Raw genomic sequence first — 18820 nt, 5'->3', positions numbered from 1 at the left:
ATGTATATATACAAAAAGATAAAACTAGAGAACAAACAAACTATCTAACCTACAGAACTGTGAAAAGCGTATTGCTAAGGTAATAATATAAACTATTTAGTTTACAAAATGGGGGTTATTGAAAAAAAGGTCAATACAGGAGAACCACACCCATTCAAGGCGCTTTTTCCTTCTCACTTGTTCTCTTCCACTTTCCTTCCTCCTTTCCCTTCCACCTCTCCCTTCCGACCCTTCCCTTCCACCTCTCCCTTCCTCCTTTCCCTTCCACCTCTCCCTTCCGACCCTTCCCTTCCACCTCTCCCTTCCGACCCTTCCCTTCCACCTCTCCCTTCCGACCCTTCCCGCAAACTTTTTCCCACTCCTTTTCTTCCTGAACTTCTTCTTCTCGCCCTTGCCCCTCCCACCCCATAATTAACCTCATTTCCTCCATTTTCATTTTGCTCTTTTTCCATTTCCTTTCTCGAACGCCCCCTCCCACCCCATGTCCATAATTCATTTCATCTCGTTACAGTTTTGTACAGATTCATTTGTAAACACTTTATCTTTCTCTATTAGCTTGAGCATTCTGTAATGAGTTTCTTACCAATAACAAGACATTTCCATGTACTCTGTCAGCCAGAAATGTTCCTTGTTTTGACGCATTTCATTCAAATTATATCAGATAAGAACCTTTGTCTATATTATTACTAATTACCATAATAATTTGTTTTGCTTTTTTATTCGTATTGTGTAATTTGATTATATTCATCTTACATGAATTCTATTCTAAAGAGTTTCTGAATAATGCCCATCCTATATCTCTGAGAAACTCTTTGCTTCTTTAAGAACTTAAACATATGTATATATATATATATATATATACATATACATATATATATATATATATATATATATATACATATATATTAACAACCACAATGCACTTTAATTCTAAGCCATCAACATCGGGAGACCCAATGGAGACCACATGCAGAAATTTAAATGCGGTACTTCCGAGGATTCGAACTCAGCGATCACATGACAAGTGCCGTAGTAACTAACCAACTAACATTTGTATATGCTGAGATGATAAATTAAAAGCTTGAGAAGAATGAATGAGAGACAAGATCTAAGTCTAAGTTTATTCCTGACTAGTTTTGCACTAAAGAAAAAGACCTGCCGATACTAGTGCGTAAAACGCAACATCACTGGCTACATTACTGCATATGATGTAACTGTATGGTGTGTGAATGTGCATACGATACAAAATACACAGTGCACAGTGCGTATGTCATGATTCATAATACAGATCATCAAATATAACATATAATACAAAATCCAGAGCATATAATGAATGATAGTATTGGAAGCGTTGTATAGACCAAAACCCACAGCCAAAACTTATGCAGTGAATTGTCCAAAGGAATCAAAACCACCGGACTAATCCCCACTTTGCACAAGACCACAACTAAGGATGGGATTCCTGAGCAGCTTCTTTTGGCAACATAAGTTTCTGTGTCTTTGGACCACTTGAGGTCTCCTTCTTACCGGTCTATACTGTCTCTGGTCGCTATTTAGAGAGCCTCGATTACTTTCCTCCGCCGCTGAGATTCTCTTCGTCAGCACTTTGGTTCGTTCCCAGTTGGACAGATGGTCCTCTCGATCGACGTGATCTACCGGTGCATTGGAAAGGCGGTGGTTCTTTACGATCGCCTGTAGCTCTCACCACGGCACGAGTTATTGCAACCATTGCGGGGAATTCTGTAAGTGACACTGTGGTTGTTTTTGGTCTTCGTTACTTCTGATGTCACGAACTACTTGATTCTTTTCCCCTGTGTCGCTTACTGCCAAAAGGCCTTATAAACGTACTGCCTCATTCAGCCTGCGGGCAGAATCAGAGCCAGTTTGGGCACCTCAAATCAGATATGTCCCCTGTCTCTCTCTCTCTCTCTCTCTCTCTCTCTCTCTCTCTCTCTCTCTCTCTCTCTCTCTCTCTCTCTCTCTCTCTCTCTCTCTCTCTATTTTGTTTGATGCGATATGCTTTCCTTAGCAAGGTTGCAACATACCACCTGGGTAACCCAATTTCCTGAAAGTTTCCGTGATACGAAGGATTTCTGGCCGTCGCGTATATGACTCGAACCTACCGCTCTGACGCCATAAAAATTATCTGATTGATGTCGCTGTTCACTAGCAAATTTCTCACATGATTACAATGGCGAAATCGTGAAAGTGATTCGTTCCAGTCCTTACCCCCTGCTACGAGTGTGGTTGGCTCTCTGGTGAAAAAGGAATACGGGTCGCAGCTATAATCTTTCCTAATTACAAAGGCGGAGCATGCCGACAGGAGACCTTTTGATCTATATCTAGGTCGGATGCAAAAAAAAAAAAAAAAAAAAAAAAAAAATAATGATAATAATAATAATAATAATATTAATAATTAATAAATTAAAACTATAATAATGTAAAAATAACAAACAAAATACATAAATAAATGCATAGGTATAGTTGAATAACAAACAAAAAGGTAAATAGTAAATGATTATAAATTGACATATAACTAATGATAAATGAAAATCAGACAGACAAATTATAACAAAACAAAAACAAATAATATAACATAAATTATAATCATTACAGCATCTTACTTGGGTATTTATCTAAATGATTCTTAAAGCTTCGAACTGAACTACATTGCACTACCTGTGCAGGAAGTTTATTCCATTCATTAACTACACGGTTGGCAAAGTTGTTTCTACCTACTTCCAAATTGAATCTATTTCCGGACAGTTTGAGACCATTGTTTCTTGTCTGATTCTCATTCAATGTGAAAATTTGGTCACTTTTGATGTTGTCAATTCCCTTTAAAATCTTAAAGACCTGTATCAAGTCACCTCTGAGTCTACGCTTTTTTAGGGAAAACAGATTCATGTGCTTAAGTCGATTTTCGTATGATTTATTTTTGATATTTGGAATCAGTTTTGTGGCTCGCCGTTGTACTTTTTCCAGTCTATCAATGTCTTTAATGAGATTCGGTGACCATACGGAAACAGCATATTCCAAATGTGGACGAACTAACGATTTATATAGCTTGTTAATGAGTGATGGATTTTTTAAATCAAAAGATCGCGCAATCAATCCCAGAATCTTATTTGCTTTCTCAGAGGCTGAAATACACTGCTTGGATGATTTGAGGTCGTTACTGATAATTACGCCGAGATCTTTTTCACTATCCACTTTTGTTAACGAATTTCCAAATAACTTGTAATCGTACTTGCTGTTATTTTTACCTATGTGCATTACCTTGCATTTACTTGTGTTAAATTTCATTAGCCACTTTTCAGACCATTGCTGTAATTGATCTAAATCTTCTTGAATATCTAATTGGTTTGAGTGATCATTTGCCACTCCACACAGTTTTGTATCATCAGCAAATTTGGAAACAGTAGATTTTAGTCCATGGTCTATATCATTTATATATACTATGAATAGAAGTGGCCCAAGAACGGAACCCTGAGGAACTCCACTTACAACACTTTTCCATCCAGAAGTTTTTCCATTTAAAACAACTCTCTGTTTTCGACCTTTCAACCAATTACTAGTCCAACCTAATAGGCTACCACTTATTCCATGCAAAGCTAATTTAGTAAGTAGTCTTTCATGTGGGACGGTAGCGTTCCGAGTTCAGAGAGTTCTAACCATCAGTGGCTGAGAAGTCTAAGGCACTATCTCAGGAGCCTTTTGGCGTCAGAGAGGTAGGTTCGGGTCCTACACGCGACGGCCATAAGAATTATCTGATTGATGTCGCTGTTCACTAGTGAATTTCTCATATGTGTGTATATATATATATATATGTGTGTGTGTGTGTGTGTGTGTGTGTGTGTGTGTGTGTGTGTGTGTGTGTGTGTGTGTGTGTGTGTGTGTGTGTGTGTGTGTGTGTGTGTGTGTGTGTATGCATGCGTGTGTATATATGTATATATATGTATGTATGTATGTATGTATGTACGTATGTATATATGTATGTATGTGTATATATTATATGCAGAGGTGTCAGGAACGGGGGTAGTACCTCTGATGGATGGACATGTTGTGTCCTTTGGAATAGTTCATCCTCTTTGGTTCCTACTTGGCACATGTGTCTCCAAGTAGTTCTTTACATGCAACAACGGCCACACCAAGATGCACCACTTCGACTGGAGGGTTAAACCAGGTGAGAGTAGCCAATGGGTCTGAACCCGTGGTGACATAGGACTTGTCTACCTAGGCATGCAAAGACTGGCTATGGTGAATTGAGCTGAAGACACTCCCTGCTGGTTCAGCGGTCAGGAGGGCGGTGCCAGCAATGCGTTTTGGAACGCAGAGGGCACGACGAGGTACAGAAGTCCTGGTCATCCACTGTGCCTAATTCCAACTCCAGACATCTAGACTCTGTCATGTCACAGGACTCAGGTGGGACACAGGAAGAGAGAATGAGGTTGACGTCGCGTTACTCTCCTTTACTTAAATCCAATTCACGTGCAGGTTATCTTCAAAAACCATTCACCTTTCCTTACAAAAACGCCTCAAGCACTGTGGCGATGGGCAAGTGACGAAGCAGCAGGTGTGGATACACTGGGAGCTGTAGTCGCAGAACCTGCACACAGGTGGTTCAGACCATAGGGCCGTCTCTCACTGGAGCTGAGTCGGCAATGAGTTTCGGCATCCCCCTGAGTGACGGAGTATCACTGTTTAGGGTCACACTGTTCACCCCCATTGCACGAGGAACGGACTAAACAATGTGTCCCAATTGAGTTTCACCCGTTTCACCACGATTGCCAGGCTACGGATGAGACTCAATGTGGTCGTGGTGAGGGCGGTGTCTTAAGTGGGCCGTGTCCGCTGAAATTCCTGCGGGGCGGCCCTGGAGTCGGTGTAAATGATCACCGTTTCCTCGCGTCGGTTGGTAGCGTCCCGGAGGGCGTGCTGGATGGCAACCACTTCCATTTGGGAGGTGGAGCAGTGGTCTGATGTCCTCCAGGAGAATAGCCTCACGTCCCGTGACCACTGCCGCCCCGTTTATGCCTATGTCGCGGTCAACAGATCCATCCGTAAAGTACACCGCGCTGCCAGGGTACCAGGCCTGTGCCATGGTCATAAGGGTGGGCTGGCGTAACTTTTCCATGAAACACAGAGCCTTTGCTGTAGGGAGAGGCGTATAAGTCACCTCAACAGGCGGTTGCTCCCACGGGGTTGGTTCGTGGCATTCTTCGATGGAGCGGTAGGGCGTTCGCAGGAACTGGGTGGAGTCCATGATATTGCTGGCTGCGTCGGCGACTCTGTAGATGCAGGTGTTAGCGGTGAAGAGGGTTCTATCGTGAAATAAGACCTTTGTAAACCTGGTGTGTACTGCCGTCTTGTTGACCTGTAGGAGAATCTTGGCCACCCTACAGGCCACGAGCTGTTGGGTTCTAATGGTGAGGGGGACCAGATGAGCCTCGCTCTGTAGTACACAGGCGGTGGCCCACCTAGGTACCCTCAACATGGTTCTCATGGCCTGATTCTGGATGACTTTGACCTTCTTTCGCAGTCCGTCGCTGAGCGCGACGAGAAGAGGCACGCTGTAATCCACTAGGGAACGGACGGCCTGCACATAGTAGAGTCGCAAGACGTCGTAGGACGTCCCTACCCGTGGTCTTGTCATTGCCCTTATCGCTGTTGTCCTTGATTGCGTCCTCTCAGGTAGGTAACCTGACGGCCAAAGGTCAGCCTGTGATCCATTCATACCTCGAGGTACTGGTAGGGCTGTGTCCAGTTGAGCCTCACATCCTGAACATAAAGATTTTGGTTTGGTGCGAGTATTCTATAAATCATGGCCCCAGACTTTTCAGTTAAAACCTTCGGTCCCAGCTCCTCGCTCCTCTCGCTTAAGAGGTTGAGAGCCTCCTTTGGTTTGATGATCAGATTGCTATGTCCACTGACGACGTGGACCAGATCATGGGCGAAGCTGAGGAGCACTGTGCCAGCCGTGAATGGCAGGCTGACCAGCTGTTCCATCAGGAGGCTGAAGAGAACGGGGCTAAAGATCCATCCTTGTGGGGTCCCGTTCTCCTAGGTCCTGTAGGATGACGTGTGGCCCTGGAATTTGACCTTGGTGCGCCGTCCCTGTAGGTAACCCTCAATTCATGCTAGTAGCCAACTTTGGACGCCCTTGCTGAAAGGACTGCCAGGATGGTAAGGGGGCACGCCAGTTCAAAGGCCCTTTCCAATTCGAGGAACACGGCAACGGCGGCCCAATCATTCACATGGTTTAAGAAAGCCATAAGGCTGTCTGAAGTGCCAATATCTCGGCTGAATCCAAACACGTGGGGTTGCCGGGGTTCTAGTCACCACATGAGCCGGTTGAGGACCATCCTTTACGCTGTCTTGGCCACGCAGTTGAAGAGGGAGATGGACCGCAACTTGGAGGGGTCTTTGGGGTTGGGAATCGGCATGTGCCCAATTAACCACGAGCAGGATCGCGCTCCCGCCCTCCTACCCATCCACGACTACAGCAAGGGATGGAAAGGCTAGCAGACACCTTCACAGCTAGATGTGCCAGCAGCTAACTCCCTGCGCAGGTGAGCTGAGCGCTGCAGCGCCTTCGACCGGAGATGGAGCGTCTCATCGGGGACGGCAGAGCAAGACCGGACCCAGCAGGCCGCCCTGTCACCTATAGGGAGATCACCAAGGGCCTGGTGATCAGGGTACATATTTCTTCTTTGCTGATACTGTGTATTAGTTTATTATGATTATTGTTATTCGGTTTAACTTTATTACTTAATTATAATAGGTTTACTTTACAATTTCACATATTAACATTAATCTTGCAATGTTTTCTTGATTTTCAGAATTCTTAACTTTTTTGTCACCCCTACATTACCCCATTTTTTTTTTTTTTTTTTCCATGGGGTAATTTACCCCCCAGTTTGAGAACCACTGAATTATAACCAGAGAAGGCAAATTTAAGTATCAAAGTGCAATAGATGAAGTAATTTTTCTAAAGTACCCATTCCCTTTTAGAAATGGTTTTCTAAACTATCCCAGTCAATTCCACCGTCGTGAGAGTCATATTTTGATTAAAATATGTGTTTAAAGAGCGTCTTTCCGAGAATTTCCGAAGATTCCCGAGACGTCCAGCCATTCATCACACATCTACGAAACGTCATAGTAGACAAACATTGTATGGCGCCTTAGAAGTGATTATTGCTTACACACTCGCGGTTTCTATTGAAAAATGTCGCAAATTTTAATTGAATCTAAGGAAGAGGAGTTAGAAAGTAAATGTTGTTCATTATGTTTGAGCCCATAATACGACACAAAACGTCAAAAGGTGATCAGGAAATGACTAAAAATGTCGAAGTTGACCTTCTTGACGATGACAAAGAAAATGGGAAATCCGACTTATGAGAGAGGCATTTATTGGGTCATAAATGGTCCAAATTAGACTATGAAGCGATGTAAGCAGTGTAAATCCATGATCAAAAAGCTAGAAAAATAGATACTTTCCCGCTTCTGTAATATTCCTCGTTGAACATCCTGCAGTCATATAGGACTTTCATACTTTATAAGAGAAATTCCTGATTTTTTTTTTTTTTTTATATATATATGTTAGGATACTATATATTACGAGGGAGGATTCCAAAATATCAGAAAAACTCGTTGGAAACTTAAAGATGTGGAAATCCAAATTATTGACTGTTAGTTTTGTTGGTACATTCCTTAAATGTTCTTACACTCGGCAGCTACACAATAGACCATAATATATCCAACTTTCTCACACCTATTCAATAGATTCAATGTTTACAATGGCGCGTGAATATCGCACGACTTCTCAAGAGTCGCACATCCGACGATTGTCGAACTTGTTATCGAACTGCAGACGATATCTTTTTAGAGTTTAAAAATCATATTTTTGACTAGATTCACTTTTGATTGCAACAATTTTATACTTACTTTGGAGTTTTGAAAAGAGTGTAAATTTCGCACACTGACTTCTAACACCACTAACTCTAAGTAAATGAGAAATATTTACCGCGCCAACACTTGTTCAGTCTGAAAGCTCTCATCTCTTAGTGAGTTGAGCTTCTGCGTTTTTTTTTTTTTTTTTTTTTTTTTTTTTTTTTTTTTTTTTTTTTTTTTTTTTTTTTTTTTTTTAATTTTGGGTTGTAGAGTGAAAAATCATAAAGGATGGAGGGCCGGGCCTCCGCCCCCCCCCCTGGATCTGCCCCTTCATGCATACTAAAAATATTAGAAGTCAAGGAGGTTGGTTAAATCTGGACATTTTCTTCTAAAACCGTGTTGTGAGTCTTTTATTAAAGTGTTAGCTTCAAGGAAGTCCAAAATATTATCCCGTAGAATCGTTCCCATAATTTTGCATACAACTGACGTCAAACGATAATAACCAGGCAGAGATTTGTTACATTTTTTTATATATGGGAGCTACATTAGCTAATTTTCAGTCTCGAGGTAATTTACCAGTAGTTAAGATCATTATTGGTTTACAAATTCCATATCAAGCTTCTTTTAAAATCCTTGGGAAAATCTTATCTGGTCCTGACGTTTTATTCATTTCTACTCTATCAATCTAATGTACGATATCAACTTCAGTAACAGAAAAGTTGGCTACTACTTTATCATTACTACTGATACTATTCTGAAAGCTATTATTGTCTTCATTTGTATATACGTCGAAGAGTGAATTAAGATTCTGGAATAATGCAGTGTATTAATTTGTCTTATTAGTATTTGTATTCGTGATTACCGCGTGTATTGGCATGTGGATACTACATTTATTGATATGAAGACGACAGTTTCAAAGCGGATCGACTAATGAAAGTAGGTGGAGCAATGAACTCATGGGCGGAGCTTTACAAATACGGTCGTCCCCAGCCGTTCTTTCTGCTGAGTGAGTCGTTCATAGAAAATGTTTTAGTCCGTGGGCTAGGTCCCCTCATGCATCTCCACAACATGAGATTATCATATTTTTATTCACCCTTATCATGCCTGAATAATGAAATGGAGAGGCGTCATGAAATAAACAGGGTGTAGACTATACTGAGGGGTATTCTTGACTGATACCAAACATATGTTTCAGTATAATTCAGAGTATCTTTATTGCTTATCCATGAGCAACAAAAACAAGTAAGGTATCATCTGAAAGCTGTTTGTATTATTTGGTAATACAAATTGGCAGTAAAAGTTAGTATCAGTCTACTATCTCATGTCATATGACAACAACCATTGAACATATGAAAGATAAAAAAGAAAAAACAGTGAAAATGACTGATTCTTTAGTTATGGTTTTTTTAATTTGTTGGTGAATATATCTGCGGCTAGTATTTTTTAATGCATTGTGACATCCAAGATGCTTCTTTTGACACCAGATTTATGGGCATATCTCTCCTGGAAGATAAGTGATGAGGGGTGCACACTAACTTTACCAAATCGGTCAATGCATGTACTATATAGTTTATGCGCTCGAAGGAGTCCATTATCATGGGTGGGGTATACGTCATGCCTAATCAACCTTAGTACATGCATATCTCTATCTTATTTCCTATCAATTTACTATTTTTTCTGTAAATAGTAAAGTAAGCCGTACAGTACAATGAGTATCAATTTTCAGAATTATAACAGACTACCCACCCCATCCCACCAGTCTCACCTTTGACACCTCGGCGTGGCAACTTGGCGGGGAAAAAGCGCTGTTGCCACATGATTATATTCAAATCGTTATTATAATCCTAAAAAGTGGTACTCATTGTACTATACAGCTTCTTTTATTGTATGCAGAATAAATAATAAATCAAATAGCACATACATGGGAAATGAAAGAGAGGCACGTAGTTAATTTGGCAAAATGGCTCCTAGTAAACCACGACGTATACCACACCTTCAACGGTTTCCTAAGAGCGCACAGACTATTGTACTGTACATCCGTAAAACAGCGTCTTCTCGATTCCCTAGCTTTATCCATGTTCATATCAGGCAATATTTGGTACCAAACGAAAGGTGATTTAACCCACTCTACAAGATAAAGTTCTCCAACAGAAATTTTTTGCATCATTTTACAGAAATAAATTATGTAAGTAGAGCATATGTAATATTATGAATAAGGTATGTACATGAAGTACGACAGTAAATCTATTACAGAGGGAGTCTAAATAGCCAGTAAATAAACAATGTAGGTATTAACAAAGATAATGGGCATGTAACATGTCCCAATTGTCATGTTCAAAATGCTTAATTTTCAGCCATCATCAGTGTCAATGAATATTCCAACCACATCAGATTCACCATCCGACTCAACATCGGATCAGCGTCACTCATCTTCCCCGTTATCATCTTGTTCATTTCTGGCTTCTATATCTACCAAATGATTAGGCAATACATTTCCATTAAACCAGTGTGGTTATAGTAGTCATTTCAACCAATGTCCACCCATGATTGGTGGGGTTTTGGATTTCTGGATTAGGAATGTGTTATCATTTTCATGTTGCTACCTGATAGTTCACCTTGATCACATACCGTTCCAGTATTCTCCTGCAAGGAAGTAGTGATACCATGTCAACATTTCTCAGTGATGCTTTATTTTCCTTATCTCCACAGATTTCATCTGTCTTCATCAAGCATACAACATTGACATTTATCCTCAATTAGCCATAGACAGTAAAGGTAAGAGCTTCCAACTTGGCCATAACATCCTCTGACACTGACCAGGTGATACCAAGTTGTGAGGAGACCGACCTCGTAGAATTCATTTGACTTGTGAATTATACATTTTGGTATCATTTTGGCACGTCCTTTCATTGCACATGGATGGAATAGTGAGGGAGGTAGATAAAGCAGTGGTATTTCTACTTTCTGGCTCCTTGGGCAAGCTCATAAGAACATAAGAATGAAGGAGACTGCAAGAGACCATAAGGCCTACACTAGGCAGCCCCATATCCATCACCACCTGTCATCCCCATCCATAAAGTTGTCTAACCGTTTCTTAAAACAACTGATAGTTTCAGCGCTCATTACATGGTTATTAAGTCTATTCCATTCGTTGACCACCCTATTAGTAAACCAATTCTTGCCTATTTCCTTCTTAAATCTAAATTTGTCCAGTTTAAATACATTACTGCGAGTCCTGCCCAGATGTGCCCCTCCCCACCTCCCCTCCCCCCTTCAGAAAATGATAATGGGCACATGATTAACTAATCGATGACAAAAACATGCATTTGTGTTCAACAATTTTACACAATAAGAGATTCAAGTAATTTAGGAAGAAAAAATAGAACATTATTCAAGTTATGAGACAAACACAAGAAATATTGTCCAATTTTTTTGTTTTGTTTTATTATTATTCATTCTGTAGTTTCATGATTAATATTTAAAACAGAAAGACCTGCTAGCCTATCTTGTGACATAGTAGATCTAGGGTAGATTTTAATAAGTTTTTATTAAAAAAAATCTCTCTACCTCTGCTACTGTAACTGGGAGTGTTAGGCAAATTATGAGAGCTGTCCACAGATTTGGATAAATTTCAGTGAGTTCTCTTTTATTAATGTAGTTTAGTAATTCAAGAAGGGTCATGGTATCTGATGGCAAGTCAGGCAAATTCTTTAATTCCTGTGCGAGCCCTTGCCATCCAAGTCTGTCTTTCCCTTAAACTGTAATGCCATACTGAGTGTGTTGCATTGGTTTGTTAGCTCCTCATTTGACAGTTTCTGAAATACTGACAGAACTTCAGACTTATCTGCTACATTATCTAGTGTTGAAAACCTCTCCCTGATGGCTAAGCATGCAGAATCAACAACATTGAAATTATCTAGTGTTGAAAACCTCTCCCTGATGGCTAAGCATGCAGAATCAACAACATTGAAAAACACCATCTCCGGATTATTTATGGCACCAAAGGCTCATCACATGACTCAGGAAGAGAGGCGCTCTGTTTACCTGATCCTTTTCTCCTTCAGAGCAGCTTCAACATTCATACGCTCACATGTTTCCTTTCCAGACACTTGTGTTGAAATGAAGCCAGTTACCCTGTAGCTGCTGGAAAACATTTTTCTTTTGCAAATTAACTGCGCTACCATCGTCAAATGACATTGCTACATTGTTATCATTGTATTTGGTTTAAAACTAGAGAAAATCGTCTGATGTTCCCCATTCCCATAATATTACCGTTTACACTTACGTTTATGTAGTGGGAACCACAGAGGGCCACTGTCTGGCGGCATAATGGGTGGGGGTTCTGCAGGGTAATTGATTATGGATAATGAATATAATCCTAGGAAATGACATCTTGACAGGTTGTGAGAGAGGCGAAACTAGTTAAAGAATAAACTCTCGTTCTGTTTGTGTGTTTTCCCCTCTGCCTCTCTCATAAGCCCAGGATGTCAAAAGTTTGTGCCAATTATCCCACAGCTATGCCGCCCCCTTAGCAATCTACCCTGGGTGACTACCCATACTACCCATAGATAAATCAGCCACTGAATGCGAGGGTAATGAGCAGGGAACTGGAACTGGTTAAAGAAAATGGAGAAAAGTGGGAGCTGAGCCAGTTGTTGTTTGCTGACGACACTGCGCTTGTGACAGGGTCAAAAGGGATATTAAGGCAGTTAGTGACAGAGTTTGAAAAAGTATACAATAGGAGAAAGTTGAAGGTAAATATGGGTAAAAGTAAGGTGTACAAGGGGAGAGGATGACAGAGAGTTAGAAGTAAGCCAAAAAGGAGAAGCTGGAGGAAGTGACTACTCTAAGGTATTTGGGGTTGCATGTGGCAGGAAAGGGAGGAGTGGAGGCGGAAGTAAATTGTAGACTGAAAGAAGCAAGTAAATTCCTTGGAGGATTAGAAAATGTAATGAGAACTAGGTAGTTGGGAATGAGTGCAAAAAGATTGTATGAAGGGGTGATTGTGCCGACGGCAGTGTATGAAGTGGAGAGAATCTAAAAGAGGCAGAGAAGAAAAGATTAAATGTGTTTGGGATGAAATGCTTGAGAAGTACGGTAGGGTTTACAAGACTGGATAGGATGAGAAACGAGGGGGTGAAGAGGAGAGTGGGGGTGGAAAAGGAAATGGTAAATAGAACTGATAAAAGATTATTGGGATGGTTTGGAAACATGGAAAGAACCAATGAGGAAAGATTAGTAAAAGAGGTGTGGAAAGCAGAAGTGGATGGAATGAACTTGGGAAGACCGAGGATGAGATGGATGGATTGAGTGAAAGGGGCGTTGAGCAAGAGGGAAATGTCTGTCGGGGAAGGAAGGGAGAAGGCAGGAGATAGGAGTGAATAAAGAATTCTTTTGTATAGATGATACTGTGATGCAAGAATGGAAGGGGGTAGGGGACGAGAGGAGTAAAGAATGGTTATGTGTGAATGATATTTTGACGCAGCCTGAAGGGATTTCTCCCCGTCGTCTCTTTTTCAGATTGAGGGGACGGAGAATGGGTGAGGGGTCGCTGATTAAAAGAAGCGGCTTTGCTGTGGATGTACTGTCTTGCTCCATTGTTTCTGACCCTGGGCAGTGGGCGGGATGCAGGGATGACCACTCACCCACGAGGAACTAAGATGAGAGGGAGGAGAGGATGGTGGATGGGAGTGGAATAGGTGGGAGTGGGTGCCTTTCTTTTGACTTAGTTATCTCCCTTATTAGGGGGGAAAGACCTAGATCAGTGGTTCTTAACCTTGTTGGAGGTACTGAACCCCGCATGTTTCATACATGCATTCATCGAACCCTTCGTAGTTTGAAAGATAAAATGTGTTTTTTTCTTCAAATTCAAAACATAGGAACTATATATTGCAGTATTGCACAAACTGTACCATGGATCATTTGCACACGAAATTACTGTGTTCAAAGAACAAAACCAACAAAACATGAATTTCGCATAAAACAAAAACATAATGAATATTTACTGCAAATCAATGTGACTTTTGCTGTTGCCTCTCAGAGACAATTTCAGAAATGCGCCGAACCGCCGAACCCCGGAAACTAACTCATCGAACCTCTGGGGTTCGATCGAACCACTGGAGTTCGATCGAACCCAGGTTAAGAAACACTGCCCTAGATATATAAAAAGATTGATAGAAATATTTACCCTTTATATGATCGAGAGGTGTTGTCACATGAGATGAGATAGTAAACTAATGCTAATTTTTGCAGCCCATTTGTATTGCTTATCAAATAATACATTAAAAGAGCTTTCAGATACCTCGCTTGTTTTGGTTGCTTATATAAAAGATTGAAATATGCTGAAACATATGTTTGGTGTCAGTCGGGAATTGGCTTCGAACTGGATATATCACTAAATATGATGAGAACATCCTGTGCGTCCTAGTTTATATCATGTCACCTCCCCATTTCATTATTCTGACGTGAGGGTTCAGAAAAAGAAGAAGTCAAATTGTAGTGGGTGGGGTGCATGTGGGACATACCTAGTCCACGGGCTACTACCTGCCTGCCGGCCAGCCAACCTCCCTACTTGCCTCATTGCTTGTCGGCCAATCAACCTTCCTACTTGCCTGACTGCTTGTCGGCCAGCCAACCATCTTACTCACCTGCCTGCCTGCCTACCGGCCAGCCAACCGACCCTCACTTGCCTGCCTTTTTGCCGGCCAGCCAGCCTATACTGACTTTCCTACTTTCCTCTTCTGCGTGCCTGCGTTGGGCATGATACTATTAAATTGTGGATTGTTGGTATATTCATGCATGCCAGTATGATCAATAACCACAGACCTCCACCAAAATCTAGAACAATCTACATTAGTAACATCGGAGCAATTACCCACCCTCTCCACAGACAGTAATAATTCTCGCGCACTCACCAGGGCAAGTATAAACCTTGCATTACCGTAAAAGACACTGGAGCTGTGAAACACCTCACAACTATAGGCTATGAAAACATTCTAAAGGAAGAACCAGAAGAAAAAGAAAAGTACACGAAGGTAATATTGTTCGATTTTCCCGCGTACCTCAACCCAAGGTCTAAATATACATCTTGCCTCAACCCAGAAGACGTACTGTTTGATGATAGATCTGTATGGATTAAACGACGCGAAGGTTGGCATAATGGCAGACGTGAACCTAAACCATAACTCGTAGGACTATATAAAAGAAACGCACCAGAGAAAGTATTTGTAAAATGTTTGGGATATAAAAGACTGGCTACGTCAAGTGTTCGAAGAGAGACAAATGGCATAACGATTACCGCTGTCGGCTCTGTTGGGGAACAAGCACGACCCGAAGAAGTGTGTTGATTTTTTTTTTTTTAATCTAACCATAATGTTGTAACTGTGGCGGAGCACACAATGCAAATTCATGATGATATCGTCTACAAATTATGCCATAGGGCAAAATCCCATACGCTACAGCATTGTGTAGAGATTACACAACAGAATACAGAAATATTAGCATACACAAATGCACGGAACAAGTATGTCACATGATAAACGATGACATAGTAAAGAAAATTGTAAACAATTTCAAATATATAGACATTGTTATATAAAACTGTAAAAGAACACCGATATATGACATCAAATATGAACAAATTTGTAAGCCTTAAAGGCAGCCATCAGTGGACATGTTAGCATACTAGCATAACCCTTTTGATGTAAAAGTCAAAAAACTTTTAATAATAATAAAGAATAAATCAAAAGGGATGTTGTTTTGGTATATTAGGGTCACAATATATAGCTGGACAATGTTTTATAGCTTGATGAAAATGTCAAAATTGGGCGGTGTCTGTAAAATAGACCCAAGTTACTTTTAAAGGAAGCATCCCATATAGAGAAATATACATTATTTTCATGATACAAGCAGTGTATAATTCTATCAATTGGGGCAAGACCCCCAACCCCCTATTTTCTATATTTGCTTATTGAATATATATATATATATATATATATATATATATATATATATATATATATATATATATATATCTTTTTTTATATAAATTATGGGGTTTGGGGGGCTTGCCCTCCACATATCTAAGCTCTTTTCATCAATATCTTATAACAACTGAGCAGTTTCCTGGTAGTTGAGTATAGTATCTCTAAATCCAATTGGTTGATTAGCTTCATGTGAAGTCATGGTGTCAAACAAGATGTCACGTGTGTTTGATCAAAGGACTGTTTTTACACCTTTAAAATGGCATGAACATATTTCACGTACTCTTATTTGGATGTTTTAATGTTTTATTAAGTATTTATATTTAAATACTTACATATTTCTTAATTTTGTATTTGTAATTTTGTAATTTAATCCGAACACTCCATAGATATTCCATAACAGATTAGTATTCCCATATTGCACCAGATAACAGAATTGTAGTTCATGATGAGATGAGACAGGGAGAATTTGGGTTCGGGATTTTATTGAACTCAAACAGCCCTTTGTATTCGACCAAACTATCTAAAAAAAAAAAAAAATTAATGTCTTTAGATAGTTATCTACAGGTGCATCTATCTTTTCGGAAATGTCTTGTTTGGAACAATTTTTAATTGGATGTCCGAGGGTGAATCGTCGGAGTCGGATGTTATTCATTTCATATAGACCTTTGTATTTGACCAAACTACCTAAGATTTGTTGTATAATGTCTTTATATAGTTATCTATATGTCTGTCTACATTTCATGTCATTATCTTCCATAAAACTGCCACTGGATATTGTTTACTACATGTTTTAAAATTACCCACTGTCGTAGAAACAAAGCAAAAGAGACAGACGAACTGTATATTTCGACCACAGTAGTGGTCGAAATATACAGTTCGTCTGTGTCTTTTGCTTTGTTTCTCCGACAGTGGGTAATTAAAACATTTTACTAAATGTGCTACTACATTTTCGTCCTGTGGGATTTTTACTACATCTTATGTATGTCAAATTTTACTGAGATATTTCACCAATAAGAGGTTCTTTCAGGGTACTCCAAATCTGAAAAATCTCTGGTAGAGAGGACTACACCAAATATTACTTTTCAACCCCTTTCCTGTACAATTTTCCTGTAAAACTGCCATAGGATATTTTTTACCATTTCCAATATACGTATACTAATTCCAATATACTTATACTAAATTTGATTGAGATATTTCACCATTTAGTGGTACGTTTACGGTACCCCAGAGCTGATAATTATCTGTTAGGAAGGCCTGCACTAAACGTTACGTTTCAACTTCTTCCCTATGAAATTTCCAAATAAAACTGCCACAGGGCATTCTTTACTACTTCTAATATGTGTATGCCAAATTTGATTAAGATACTTCACTATTCAGTGGTACTTTCAAGGGGTTCCGTGGGGTCCTGGTTTTGGTGAGAACTGTGAAGGAAGTTGTCCTGCTTACAGGCAGAAGCCGGAAAGGTAAGCGAACGAGTTAAAGAAACCTGATAGAGGGAAAGCAGAAATCGCTATTGAACTGACAGTATTTACCGCTGGTGATTTGCAGGCCCGTGCAGAGGAGGAGGGGGGGGGGGGAGAGGTGCTCGGGGTGCCCAAGCACCTGCACCTTTGCCCTGTGCCCCAAAAGTGCCCTTCGCAATATATAAAAAATTAATGAAAAGCTATTTCTCACAGGCTTTTTTTTCCATTTTCTTACCATTCAGAAATTATAATGTGGAAAATGGTGTTGCACCCTACCGGATAGTTGCCAAATACGAATATTACAGAAGAGTGAAGTGCCCAATTTCCTGCCCAAAGCACCTGTCCCTTACAATGTTTGTGCACATTTCTGGTGATCTGGAACAATCTAAGCCTAAGGGACGTGACTCTCCCGAGTCCGATCTCTGCGCTTGACCCAAGCACGTCTCCCGGTAAGTTCCACACTCATGTCTGAGGTGATGTGGTACCCACAAGGAAACATTAAAATAAACAATGTTTCCACGCGTACAAACCCATTCCTCGATTTAATGGACAAAAAGTGAGGAACATCGGTCCGTTAATACCGATTGTCCGCAGTTACCAACTCTAAGTGGCTAATATCAACAATTACATTACAAACGAGAGGGGAATGATACATTGTTGCACTTTTAATCAAGCACATCCAGTCTGTGTGAGTGTATACCTGTGCACTGCAGATATACGCTATAATATATATATATATATATATATATATATATATATATATATATGTATATATATATATGTATATATATATATGTATATATATATATATATATATATATATATATATATATATATATATATATATATTGTAGTATGAAGTAGAGATAGATGAGTGGAAGTTGGCAAGGGGACGTAGTCTCTCTGAGGAAGACATCCGTCGAAACATTAAAGAATATTCACTCCTGCTTTATCCTGCGTTCCCTGGCCACCTTCCACTCATATATATATATATATATATATATATATATATATATATATATATTATATATATATATATATATATATATATATATATATATATCAGACTTACCATGGATGGTGGAGAGGTGTTGCTATGCCGTGATCGTATGGTGGGGCCTCAGAGATTTACTCGAGTCACTAGAGGTTTTCCAGCTCCAATGGGTTTACTACTACTGGTGTTGGACTGCACTGGTGGTACTAATGTAACAGATAAAAGCTGTTGGTTTGTAAAGGTAACGTTGAGGGTGGAAAGGTGAGGTCAGATGATTTGGCATTGGTTGATCGTGGAGTCAAAGCAGGCTTGAAAAAATATCTTAACTTTAATTGCTTACCACTCTGAAATTGTCAAATACAGCTTCTCGAAGAAACATAATGATCACTGATATCTCTATTGTGTGTTCCACAAAATGAAAAAACAGTGTCCATGCAGCTACGCATCTTGGATAATTTTGGGAACGTCACAGGCATCTCTTCTTC

Source organism: Oratosquilla oratoria, chromosome 6 (assembly GCF_046742065.1).
Source record: "Oratosquilla oratoria isolate Oo_2021 chromosome 6, ASM4674206v1, whole genome shotgun sequence".
Lineage (NCBI taxonomy): Eukaryota > Metazoa > Arthropoda > Malacostraca > Stomatopoda > Squillidae > Oratosquilla > Oratosquilla oratoria.
This window is presented reverse-complemented; position numbering follows the sequence as displayed.